Genomic DNA, 11,317 nt, shown 5'->3' with positions numbered 1-11,317 from the left:
ACCACGGTTCCCCACCCTTGTCTTCTTTAAAGGAGAATCCATTTTTAAAGTTTGTTGGTCCATTTTTTAAAGTTTGTTCGTAACCCTGTCGTGTATTCTCGTGACCCACTTTTGGGTTGGTACCCAAGGGTTGAGAAGCACTGCTGTAGAGCTAGCTCTCCCTCGTATCAGCTGCTCTAATCTGTTCGTTGATGTTGCTTACTCATTTTGGCCACTAAGTCTTCATACTGCCACACCAGCCTCGGTAGATGCTGAGCAGGCAGCTGAGATGCTGCCCGGTCCTTGCCCTAGGCATCAAGTTAGTGTGCAGGGCTTTGTGGCATCTTCATGTGAGTCTTGGTCTTTGCAGGATGAATGACGTGGCACTAGGCTGGCACGCAAGAGGTCAGGGGTTGGCTCCCACTTCTTCCACTAACGAACGGTCCAGGGCAAGTTGCTGCATTTCCCGGGGTCTTAGTTCTGCACCCCTGAACTGGGGCTGGTCATGCTTCTCTGCCCACGTAGCTGTGTGCTCTGTGAGGCAGCAGGCATGGTTTCACCCAGTCTTCCTGCAGAACCAGCACAGGACCCTGATCTCAGCTGGGCCAGGGGCCCTGGGTGTCTGTGCAGCACCCAACACAACGGGCTCTGTGCTCAGCTGGGAGACGGAGGCAGTTTCTCTGGGGGTTGCAGCAGTGCTGGACACAGCAGGGCCCTAATCCCCTGCTTGCTGTAACGTGAACAACAGCAATGAGCAGGCTTCTCCCCATGTAGGCATTTCCAATCAGCTCTGCGTCTGCACAGTAGGTACCTGCTTGTGTTGGGGCGGATCCTCTGCAGAAGCATGTTAGCCACAGCTGGCTCTGGTCACAGGCACCGCAGCTTCCACAGTACAGTGGCATTGTGCACGTCACACCCCTCCACACAGTTTAGGTGACAATGCGGTGTGGTCTGTAAATGTCAGTGCTAGAACAGGAAACGGAGGCTTTTGCCACAGATCCAGTTATATAAAAAGGAGAAAAACAACTCGACACTCACCAGATATTGCACATGGCTCTTTTCTACTTCTCTCTCTTTTGTGCTGAAAAATTGTATCCCTTCATAAAGATCTCCAGGTAACTTTCACCAGGTTTTCACACTTCTTTTTTTTCTTTTTCTTTTTGCTCTGAGAAGGTCCTGGACAGACTTCACCGCAAAGTCCCAGAATTATGAAATATGAAGCGTGTTAGGAATTGTTTAGACAAAGGGAATACAGGAAGTACTTGGACTTATGACACAAGTGGTTCCTGAAAACCGCATCTTAAGTCAAAACGTGGTAAGTTGGAACTAATTTTGTCATAAGAAACAGTGTTATAATTGGGGGATTGGTTTCTGAACCAAGGCCCAATACCCTATTTTCACCAAAAATACCCCAGAATTATGTACTTGAACAATTATAAACAAGTAATATAGCTGCATTAATGTATTTATATTGTAAATAACAAACATATTGATTTGGAAGCACTTCTTTGAAGTGACTTTGCTGGACTTTTTGAAGGGTTCTCGGCTAGAGTCTTCTCAGGAGTCCTGGCTGCAGGTTTTTCTGGAGTCTTGTCTGCTTTCTTACAGAAAGCGCCCAAGGAAGTTTGGACAGATGTTCTCCAGGGAGATGAGCGATGCAGCAAACTTGTTTGCTGGTGTAGTGTTGCATCGAATCAAGTGTTGAAAAGTTGAAACTGATGTCAGCAAATTGAAACAGGGTGTCAATTTATAAAAGTTGTAAGTGCAAAAAGTTGTAACTCGAAACATTGTAAGTTGAGGACTGCTTGTATTAATAAACCTGGCATCCAGAGTATTTAGAGCGGCTGAAAGTTGGTAGTTGGCTGACCCAGGGTATTAGTGTTTCAGCTGCAAGCCATTTCTAAGGTGATCATATATGCGTAAGTGAAAACTGGAGGCATTTTTAGGGCAGAATATTTCAATTAAGAGGAAATGTTTAGTTCTGGTTGTGCTATTCTTGCAAAATTATGGATGATGTTTTCTTCTCAGTATGGTAGTTTTCTTTTTGTGACTTCAGGTTGGTCTTTTGTTTTTAGCATGAGAGCACTCATGTTGAATGAAGATAGTGGCTCTTACAGGAAATAAAAGATATATATCTTTGACCACCCCACCTGGAAATAAGATTGTTCTCTTCCCAGTAACAGGTTTTCAGCTTAGGTTAGTAGGAAACTCTAATTTTAGATGGATTTGAGGTGTTTTTGCTCATAAAAAGGCCACTTGGGCTTGAAGGGCCAGGTGACAAGGAAGGATGAACACCAGGGCCTGGTCAGGCAGATACTTAGTAAAACAGGACACAGCACCACAGTTCATTCGCAGCTTTACCTATCTAAACAATTGTTTTCCATTTCCTCCCTCTTGTTGGATGGGCTTGAGCCTGATGGCTTTGGACCCTAGACTCCCCCTCTGCCAGACTGTTTGTTGTGACTTCTTATTTCACCTTTCTCTGCCTCATTTTCCCTCTCTGTAAACTGCGGATCCTGTTCCTTCCTTTGCCTCAGGTACTTTGGGCAAGCAGTGTTTCTTGATAAATGTATGTGGGTGCATCATCCATCAGAAAGAGGCCTCAAGTTTACTGCCACAGGACAGAGAATAAATATCAGTGACATTGCAAAGAGCTCCCGGTCTTGCCTGGCACAAAAAACCAGAAGTGCCTAGTTGGGTCCCCATCCACTTAGTTCGGTCCCCCATCCGCATAGTGTCACCGACATTTTTGGTGCTTAGATGCTGGTTGATGGGAAGACTCTGGGACTAGGGGTATGTTGATGCTGCTACCTAGACCCTTCTCTCAGAGCTACTCTCTATCGTCTATCCCATATGTATTAAACAAACACTGTCGTCAGGTTGCTCCCTGAATCTCCTGAACACCATAGCTTGAAGCTGAGCGTTCATCTAGCTCGCCCTTCCCAACAGAGTGCTCAGAAAGATGGAGACACAACAAATCTTCCCATGACCCTTCTGCACCACTCTGCCTCCAGGCTACGCTTCCTATCATTCAAGCACGAAAGGACAGACAAATAGTCAGCATGAGCCCTAGAAAGGCTCTGCTTGAATTTTGTGCTCCTGCCCTGTGGCGCTCTTCCAGGAATCAATGTGCCCTCTCCTTGTCTCTCCTCTGCTTCCCACAGGCTGCCAAAGCATTATAAGATGGACAGGGAAGAGGGCTTGTGTGGTTTGGGAGTGAGCCTTCAAGTCATGTCAAAAGAGAGGTACAGACATGTCCTATGAAGCTGTGTAATAGTATGGATCTGCTCACATGTTAGGAGAGGAACAGGTCCTGTGTTGTAATTTAGCTAAACCTGGATGGGATGGTGGAGGGAAAAGAAGTCGGATGTGCCCCTTCCACAAGGACAGGCCTGGGCGATGCTGAGCTCTAGGTGCCACTCTCAGCTGGTGTAAATGGATTGCACCTGTAGGCAGGCAGTGGAGCTTGATCCAAGCTGATGTAAATCCATGCAGGTCCACTGGGTCAGTGGGTACAGACAGATCCCCAGCTGTTGTAACTCCATCTTCTCATTGATCTCCCTGTACATCTGTCCCTCCAGACATCCCCCCTCTTTCCTTGCAGCTAAGAGCTAACAGTGACCCAGGGAGCAGAGAATAAATTGGGACCCCAGACAGTCTGGGGAGAATTCAAGTGAGATCAGGTAGGAGGGAGAGGGCTTTGAGGAGACAGCATCCAGTGGGCACAGGGAGTGAGGGAACTAGAGGAAAAACCTGGGCACTCCCCTAGAAGTAATGTGGGGGGACATGCTATTGGCTTGATCTTCTCCCCTAGCCCAGATTAGGAAACATAGACATAGACATTAGGGCAGGAATGGACCTTGGAAGATCATCGACTCCAGCTCCGTGCCCCAGAAACCAACCACATATGTTGAGGGAATCCCCTTTGAAATGGAGATGTCCTCATCATAGTGAAGAGCTAGCACAGCCAATTATAAGACTTCCCTCTCCATAGCTCCCAGCACTGGTGCCAGTGAGTACAAGTGGTTAGAACCAGTCTCTGCTGGTATGTGTCTCCTAGATGACTATTTTCAATTGATGCAAGTTAGTGTCACCATTAGCATGTTTAAATTGGCCTTGGGACAGTGAATCAGGGAGCTGTAGCCTCCCACCACTGTGCTCAGTACTGAATCAGGCCTTTTGACTGCAGTTTCCATGGAGATAGATTGGATGGGTCCAGGAGTCAGTCAGATGAGGGCCAGTTGGAGTAGTGGGTGCCACCTTCCCGCTGTGCCTGTCAGAGCCAAGCTGGCTTGGCAAAAGCTCTGCAGAAAAAGGCCTGGGGGTGACAGTGGACAATAAGATGAATATGAGCCAGCAGTGTGCCCTTATTGCCAAAAAAGCTAACAGCTTCATTGTAGAAGTGTTGCCAGCAGGTCAAGGGGAGTGATTCTTCCCCTCTATTCAGCACTGGTGAGGCCACGTCTAGAGTAGTGTGTTCAGTTTTGGCCCCCCCACTACAGAAAGGATGTGGACAAATTGGAGAGAGTCCAGTGGGGGGCAACAAAAATGGTTTTTGGGGCTGGGACTTAAGAGGAAAGGCCAGGTGGTGTGGAGATCAGGGTTGCAAACCGTGTGGGGTTTGGACTGGGAATCCAGGGCAGGAGCCATTAGCTCACCCCCACAGCCAACCAGGCTGGAGCAGAGATTGGCACTCCCTAGCAGTTCAGCAGCCTTACGTCAGTTCACCAAAGGGAGCTTGACAACGCAGAGGGAACTGGCACCTCCCAGTGGTCAGCGATGGTGAGGGAGATTATGAATTCAAATTCCCGGAGACCGTAGGCACCTGGTAGGGAAGCATGGGGGGGCATGTGCCCCCACTGTGACAGGGCCCTCCCCCACCACCGCTGGTGGCTTTTGAAGGTGTTCACCAGCCCAAGCCCCACCACCAACACTGCCAGCACCTTCTGCAGGTGCTTGCCAGCCCTGTCCCCGCTGGCTTCTGCAGGCAGTGGCAATGTGTAGGGGATGCATGGGGGTGCACTTGCACCCCCTGAGAGTGCTGGTGCACGGCCTGCCTGGCCATGCTCCCCGCGTAGGTGACAGGCAAAAGGGCAGGCAGGAGCGCCGGTGCCCCCCTGTGAACACTGGCCAGGGAGCGGGGCTGCCAGGAAAAGTGGCCACACTGCTTTTTGGTGAGTGAGATCAGCCCCCCGGTCAGTGAGATTGGCTGTGGGGGACCCCTCCCCCCCCGGTCTGTGTGATCACCCACTAGGGGACCCCCTCCCCATTCCCTGACTCAAGAGGCACCAGTCACCCATGTCAGGGACTAACCCCTTCTGGGTCGAGACTCTCTGACTGCTGAGCCTGGGGTTGAAGGCTCCCCAGTAGGGTAGGAATGATACAGGTTATACTTTGAACTGGGACAGTGTGTTGGGGTTTTTTTGTAGTTGTATTTTGTGTTCTTATGTTGCCTCTGTAATAAGTCAGGGGTTTGTCTTCATACTGCTTGTCTGGTAAGGGTTTTTAGTTTTATTGGACAACCTTATGATTCATTTGGTGTTTTCCAGGTAGTCTGGGTGAGGGCTTGAGCCAAGGTAATATATATTTAGTACCCCAAAATTGAACCCGACCCTTGTTGCTGCTGACAGGTGCTCAGCAGAAGGGTTGTATTCTGGAGGCTTGACTAGGGTGTGGTTTCATTTTGGGTGACTACACTCAAAAATGTTTTGGGGTGTCACTATACCCTGAGACATTTGGGGGTAACTGCACCCATGGTATTATTGGGGTTCCTGCTGCATCCCATGGTTTAAGGAGGTTATATCCCAAAGTTTTTTGGGGGGTGCTCTCTACCCCTTGCCAGCAACTGCACATATTAGTGAATGAGATGGCACTGTCATTGTTGGCAACTTGGTGTGGGGAAGTGCAAGCAGATCCAGAGAACTCCTTACTAGTCATGGGTATGTCAAAGGAGCTCACTGAGGAGACAGTAAAGGGCCTCTTGCAAAAATTTCTCCCTTATCTTAGAAAGTGCAAGGTGTGAGGACTGAAGGCTAACCCAGGGAGAAAGGCCAGGCTGTGCTGCGTGAGCTACCAGTACCAAAAGGCCCTTTGAAAATCCCATTATTGCTGGAGGTGGATGATAAATGATAATGAGGTTTTGACTTGGACTGCTTCTAGGGGCCTGATCCAGGGTGTGCCCAGTGCTGAAGGTCCACCCAAGTCAGGGGAAGATGGGAGCAGGGCAAAAGTAGATGTGTCTCGTGGGGTAGGGTTTTCTACCCCCACTTTAAACATAGCCACCCTGAGAGATCCTTTGGAGAAATGGTAGCAGCGCCATGGCAGGCTATGAAGGAGGCTGTGCAGCCTCATTCGGAGTCTGTTCCATATAAGAAGCGTAAGGTGTTTTCAGGGATAAACCCCCACATTGCCTAGTGAGGAACCACTTGAAGCCTGGTATTCTCATGTGTCGGAGACACTCAATAAGTGGTAAGTGCCGGATAGGGAGAAACGATGCTATCTAATGGACAGGCTTGGGGAGTTGGCTTTTGGAGTGGTCTGTGCTTTAAAGCGTGATGATCCTATGATAATTACCAAAGAGTGTCTTGAAGCCTTGGTCGGGGTGTTCGGAGGAGCAGAAGGGGACGGTGAATTGCATTATAACTTTTGCAGCACCTACCAGGATAAAGGGGGGAAGGTGTCAGCTTATGTGCTGCAGTTGGAAAAGATGCTAGAGAAGGTGATAGTCAAAGAAGGTCTCACCCGAGAAGGAGTGAACCTTGCTAGGCTCAACCAGGTATTGATAGGGGTGGTATGCAATAACAAGATATTGGACAGCCTTAACCTTGCTAACCAGAAGGCAAATCCAACAGGTCTTAGACAAGTGATAAAAGACATCCAGGAAGTGGAAGGTCAGCAAGCAGTGAAGGAGTCTATTTGGCCTTATGGCAAGGCCAACCCTCATCCTGCAACCATTAGGACTTTGGTAGTGGACACCCAGGATCTCCAGGGGCGGGATGAGGCCCTGAGGGAGCAGGTGGCTGTGCTTCCAAGCAGGGCGAATCCAACAGGCCCCAAACTTCGCAAGTCTGTTGAGCCTGCTGGAGCCACTCGGGGGTTAGTCACCCAGCAACCCCGTAATCACATTGGGCATCCCTTCTTTTGCTATGAATTCGGGGAGGATGGGCATCACAGTAGGCATTGTGGGAATGCTGAAAATCCCACAATGGCATGGCAGATATTAAGAGCTGGCTGGGAGGAGCTGGGAAACAGGGAGCAGGTAGGGCTAGGAGCTGCCAGAACCCGCAAACCCCAAAGGCTCCAACGTCCCAGGCTCACCTGGACTCCTGCCTGCAGGATGGGTGGGACCCCAGGCACGGGTTGCAGTGAAGATCAAGGGGAAAAAATGCCTTACAATACTGGATAGTGGGTCTCTGTTGACTATCATTTTCCAGCCATTTTATGAAGAATAACTGAGGCACTTGCCCCTCCAAACTTTAATGGGTTTGGGTTTGTGTGCACTGAGCCAAGAGCAGTATCCCTACTCTGGCTATATGATCATCTGATTGGAGTTCAGGGAAGAAATTGTAGGGGTCCAGGAGGAAGTAACTTCTGCTGCTCTGCTGTGCCTAAATCCAAAGGTTATTCAAGGTGCTGCAGGAAAAGCGGGCACCAACTCCAGTCTTTCTAGAATATCGGTTCAATACTGTAAGCAACAAGCAGGGGAGTGCCATCGCAACACTTTAAGGACGCATTATTTTTGCGCCCAGGCGTACAAACGAATCATCCCCCCTGCTAAAGATGGGGCCTGGGAATTGGGGGGTGGGGACCCTGTCTTGGAGTATTATGCTATAAAGGCAGGACTCCTATATAGATGCCTGCAAAAAGTAACCAAATGCAGTTGACCACTTGCTCCTGCCCAAATGGTCATTGCAGCAGTGGAATGCCCCAATTGAGCCATCCAGTGGAGGATGCTTCCCTAGAGGGATGTTGATCCCCAGGGGGGTGGTCTTAGTAACGGGTGGGTTGTGAGCAGAGATCGGTGCTGGTGGTAAATAATATTGGCACAGACCATGTAGTGAAGGCCAGCCAGAGGGTAGATGACCTTGTAGAAGTCAATGTTGTGATAACTCCCCCTATTGTCAATTTTGTGATATTTCATATATTTCATAGACATTAGGGCTGGAAGGGACCTCGGAAGATCATCGAGTCCAGCCCCCTGCCCAAAGGGCAGGAAGTCAGCTGGGGTCACAGGATCCCAGCAAGATAAGCATCCAGTTTCGTCTTGAAGGTGTTCAATGTAGGTGCTTGAACCACCTCCGGTGGCAGGCTGTTCCAGACCTTGGGGGCTCGGACAGTAAAGAAATTCTTTCTTATGTCCAGCCTGAAACGGTCTTGTAGTAGTTTATGACCGTTCGACCTAGTCGTCATCCCTTGGGGTGCTCTGGTGAACAAACGTTCCCCCAGATACTGGTGGTCACCCCTGATAAATTTATAGGTGGCCATCAGATCACCTCTGAGCCTACACTTTTCCAGGCTAAAGAGCCCCAGGGCTCTCAGCCTGTCATTGTAGGGTCTGCTTCCCTGACCTCTGATCATGCGTGTGGCTCTCCTCTGGACTCTCTCAAGCTTCTCCACATCCTTTTTGAAATGTGGAGCCCAAAACTGGACACAGTACTCCAGCTGCAGTCTCACCAAGGCCGAGTACAAGGGGAGAATGACGTCCCGGGATTGGCTTGAGAAGCATCTATGGATGCAAACCAGCGTTTTGGTCGCTTTACTAGCTGCAGCTTTACTGCTTCCCCTATTGTTGTAGTGTGGAAAAAAAAAGTGGAAAAATTAAAATGTGCATAGATTATCGCATGCTAAACAGTTGCACATTAACAGAGCAGTATAGTTTGCCTAGGGTGGAAGATGCCTTAGATTGCCTGGTTGGGAGTCAGTGGTTCTCCGTATTAGACCTTTGGAGCGGGTACTACAGGTTTCCACTGGGGCCTGAAGATAAGGACAAAACTGCTTTTATCTGCCCACTTGGCTTCTGTGTTTGAATGCATGCCCCAGGGAATATCTGGGGGTCTGGCCACTTTCCAGAGACTTATGGAAAAGGCTGTAGGTGACATGAACCTGTTGCAAGTTCTCGTTTGTTTGGATGACATTACTGTGTTTGGTAGGACTTTGGAGTAATGCGAGGAAAGGCTGATGAAAGTGCTACACTGACTGGAGGATTATGGACTAAATCTAGCCATTGTTAAGTGTCAGTTCTGTTAAATTTCTGTCAAGTATGTGGGTCCCATGGGGTCTCAGCAGGAGGTCAGTACTGAACCAAAGAAGATTCAAGCAGTGACTACTTGGCCCCAGCCCAGGAACTACTGAGAGTTAAAAAGATTCTTGGGATTTACTGGTTATTATTGACGGTTTATAAAAGACTGTGCCATTATTATTAAACCATTAAATGATCACACTTGTGGTTACCAGCTGGGAAAAACCAGGAAAATTCCCAAGAGGGAGGAAAAGGAGAAATCTGTGGGTGACCCTTTAGTGCTATTTGGACCACGTTGGGATAGTAAGTGGGAAAAGGCTTTCCAGAACATAATTACCTGGCTCACCCAGGCCCCAGTGCTGGCCTTTGCAGATCCCAGCAGACTCTTTTTCCTCCACACTAATGCCAGTTTTGAAGGGCTGGATGCTGTTCTCTACCAGGAGTGTGAGGAGTGAGGAAGCCCGTGGCTTTTGCCCCCAGAGGACTAGTGGACAGTGAAACCCACTATCCTATAGACAAGTTGAAGTTTCTCACTTTCAAATGGGCTGTTATGGAAAAGTTCAAGGATTACTCGTATGGGGACAGATTTGAGGTATGTATGGACAGATTATAGCCCCTTGACATATGTGCTGACTAGCGCCAAGCTGGATGCCACAGGGCACTGGTGGGTGGCTGCATTGGCAATTTACGTGTTTAGTATCCACTATCATGTGGGGAAACATAATGTGGATGCTGTCGCAGCAGCCCCGTGGCCCTGAAACTAGGGTGATATCCGTGGATGGCATAAGGGGTATATGCAATCACAGTGGTCACCAAAGTGCACTGCAGAAATGCTGGGCATACCCTCTGAAAGTGTCCCCCAGGTATTTCTTAACTATGTGGTGTTGAACCAATTCCCTTTGCCTAGACTAAATGCTGCTGGTCGGTGAGAAGTACACAAGCAAGACCCAGACATATGGGATGTCCTAAAAGGTGAATGACAGGGGAATTCCTCCCATCAGGTTAGTCCCAAAACTGCAGATGCTAAGCTGCTCCTAAAGGAATGGGGAAAAATCTAAGCTGTCTTCTTCTTGACTTCTAACTAATGAGGCTAGCTCCACCTATTGAGAAGAGCCCAGAGGAGTAGGAACTGAGCACCCAGGACACACAGGTCCCTTTGAAGAATACCATACAGGGTACTTTGACAACCATGAAGTAACAGGGGTGATCCTGCCATGACCAGAGGGTGTAGCAGATGACTTCCTGAGGTCCCTTCCATCCCTGTATTTCTATTATTCTTGTTTATTCTCTCTTACTTTGTTTTTATAGAGTTCTGTTTCGGAGACTAGCCAAAGTTTTTTTTGTTCTGCTAGTAATTAAAAAACATCATAAAAATGTTTGCATTGACCCAAAAACTGATTTTAAAAATGAGTTCCTGGTAAAATAAGTGGTGAGAAAACTATTTGGATATCAAAAGGTTTGCTTCATTTAGACTGTACTTTTATGATTATTAATCGTTTAAACTATAAAACAAAAAAATTTAAAAGAGAAATTTTCCAAATAAAAATGGTAAGATTTCACTTTTAAAACACCCCCCCGCCTATATTTCAATTTTCAGATTGTTTTGCCTTGTTTTTTAGGTGTTTTGATTCAGAAAATCATTGTTAATGTTGCATTTTTCTGGAAAAAATGTTTTGGGTGGAAAATTGGAGAATCTTAAGACACAGAATGTATGAAGAGTTTGTAAGGTCATGGCCTTGAATTTGTTTCCAAACTGCTGTAGTTAAATGGGTGCAAAGTCACAACTAATGTTCTTATTTTGTTTTTCTTTAAAACTGATCAGAAGCAATTAAAACCAAAATAACACACTCCTACACTGAGATTTGACTATCCACAGAAGGCAGAATTATATTATACTTTGCCTACCTAGACATGTTTTTCCACCCTGGTAAGAGGTGTTTTACACAGCGTGCAATTCTCTTTTGGGTCATGACCCATGGGTTGAGAAACGCTGATATAGGGTAACCCAGTATTTCCATGCAGAAAGCGTGGCATGGTGGCACCTTCGAGACTGTCAGTCCCCAAGGTGCCACTATGCCTTGATCTCAGACTAGCATGGGT

This window comes from Alligator mississippiensis, chromosome 11 (assembly GCF_030867095.1).
Source record: "Alligator mississippiensis isolate rAllMis1 chromosome 11, rAllMis1, whole genome shotgun sequence".
Taxonomy (NCBI): domain Eukaryota; kingdom Metazoa; phylum Chordata; order Crocodylia; family Alligatoridae; genus Alligator; species Alligator mississippiensis.
This window is presented reverse-complemented; position numbering follows the sequence as displayed.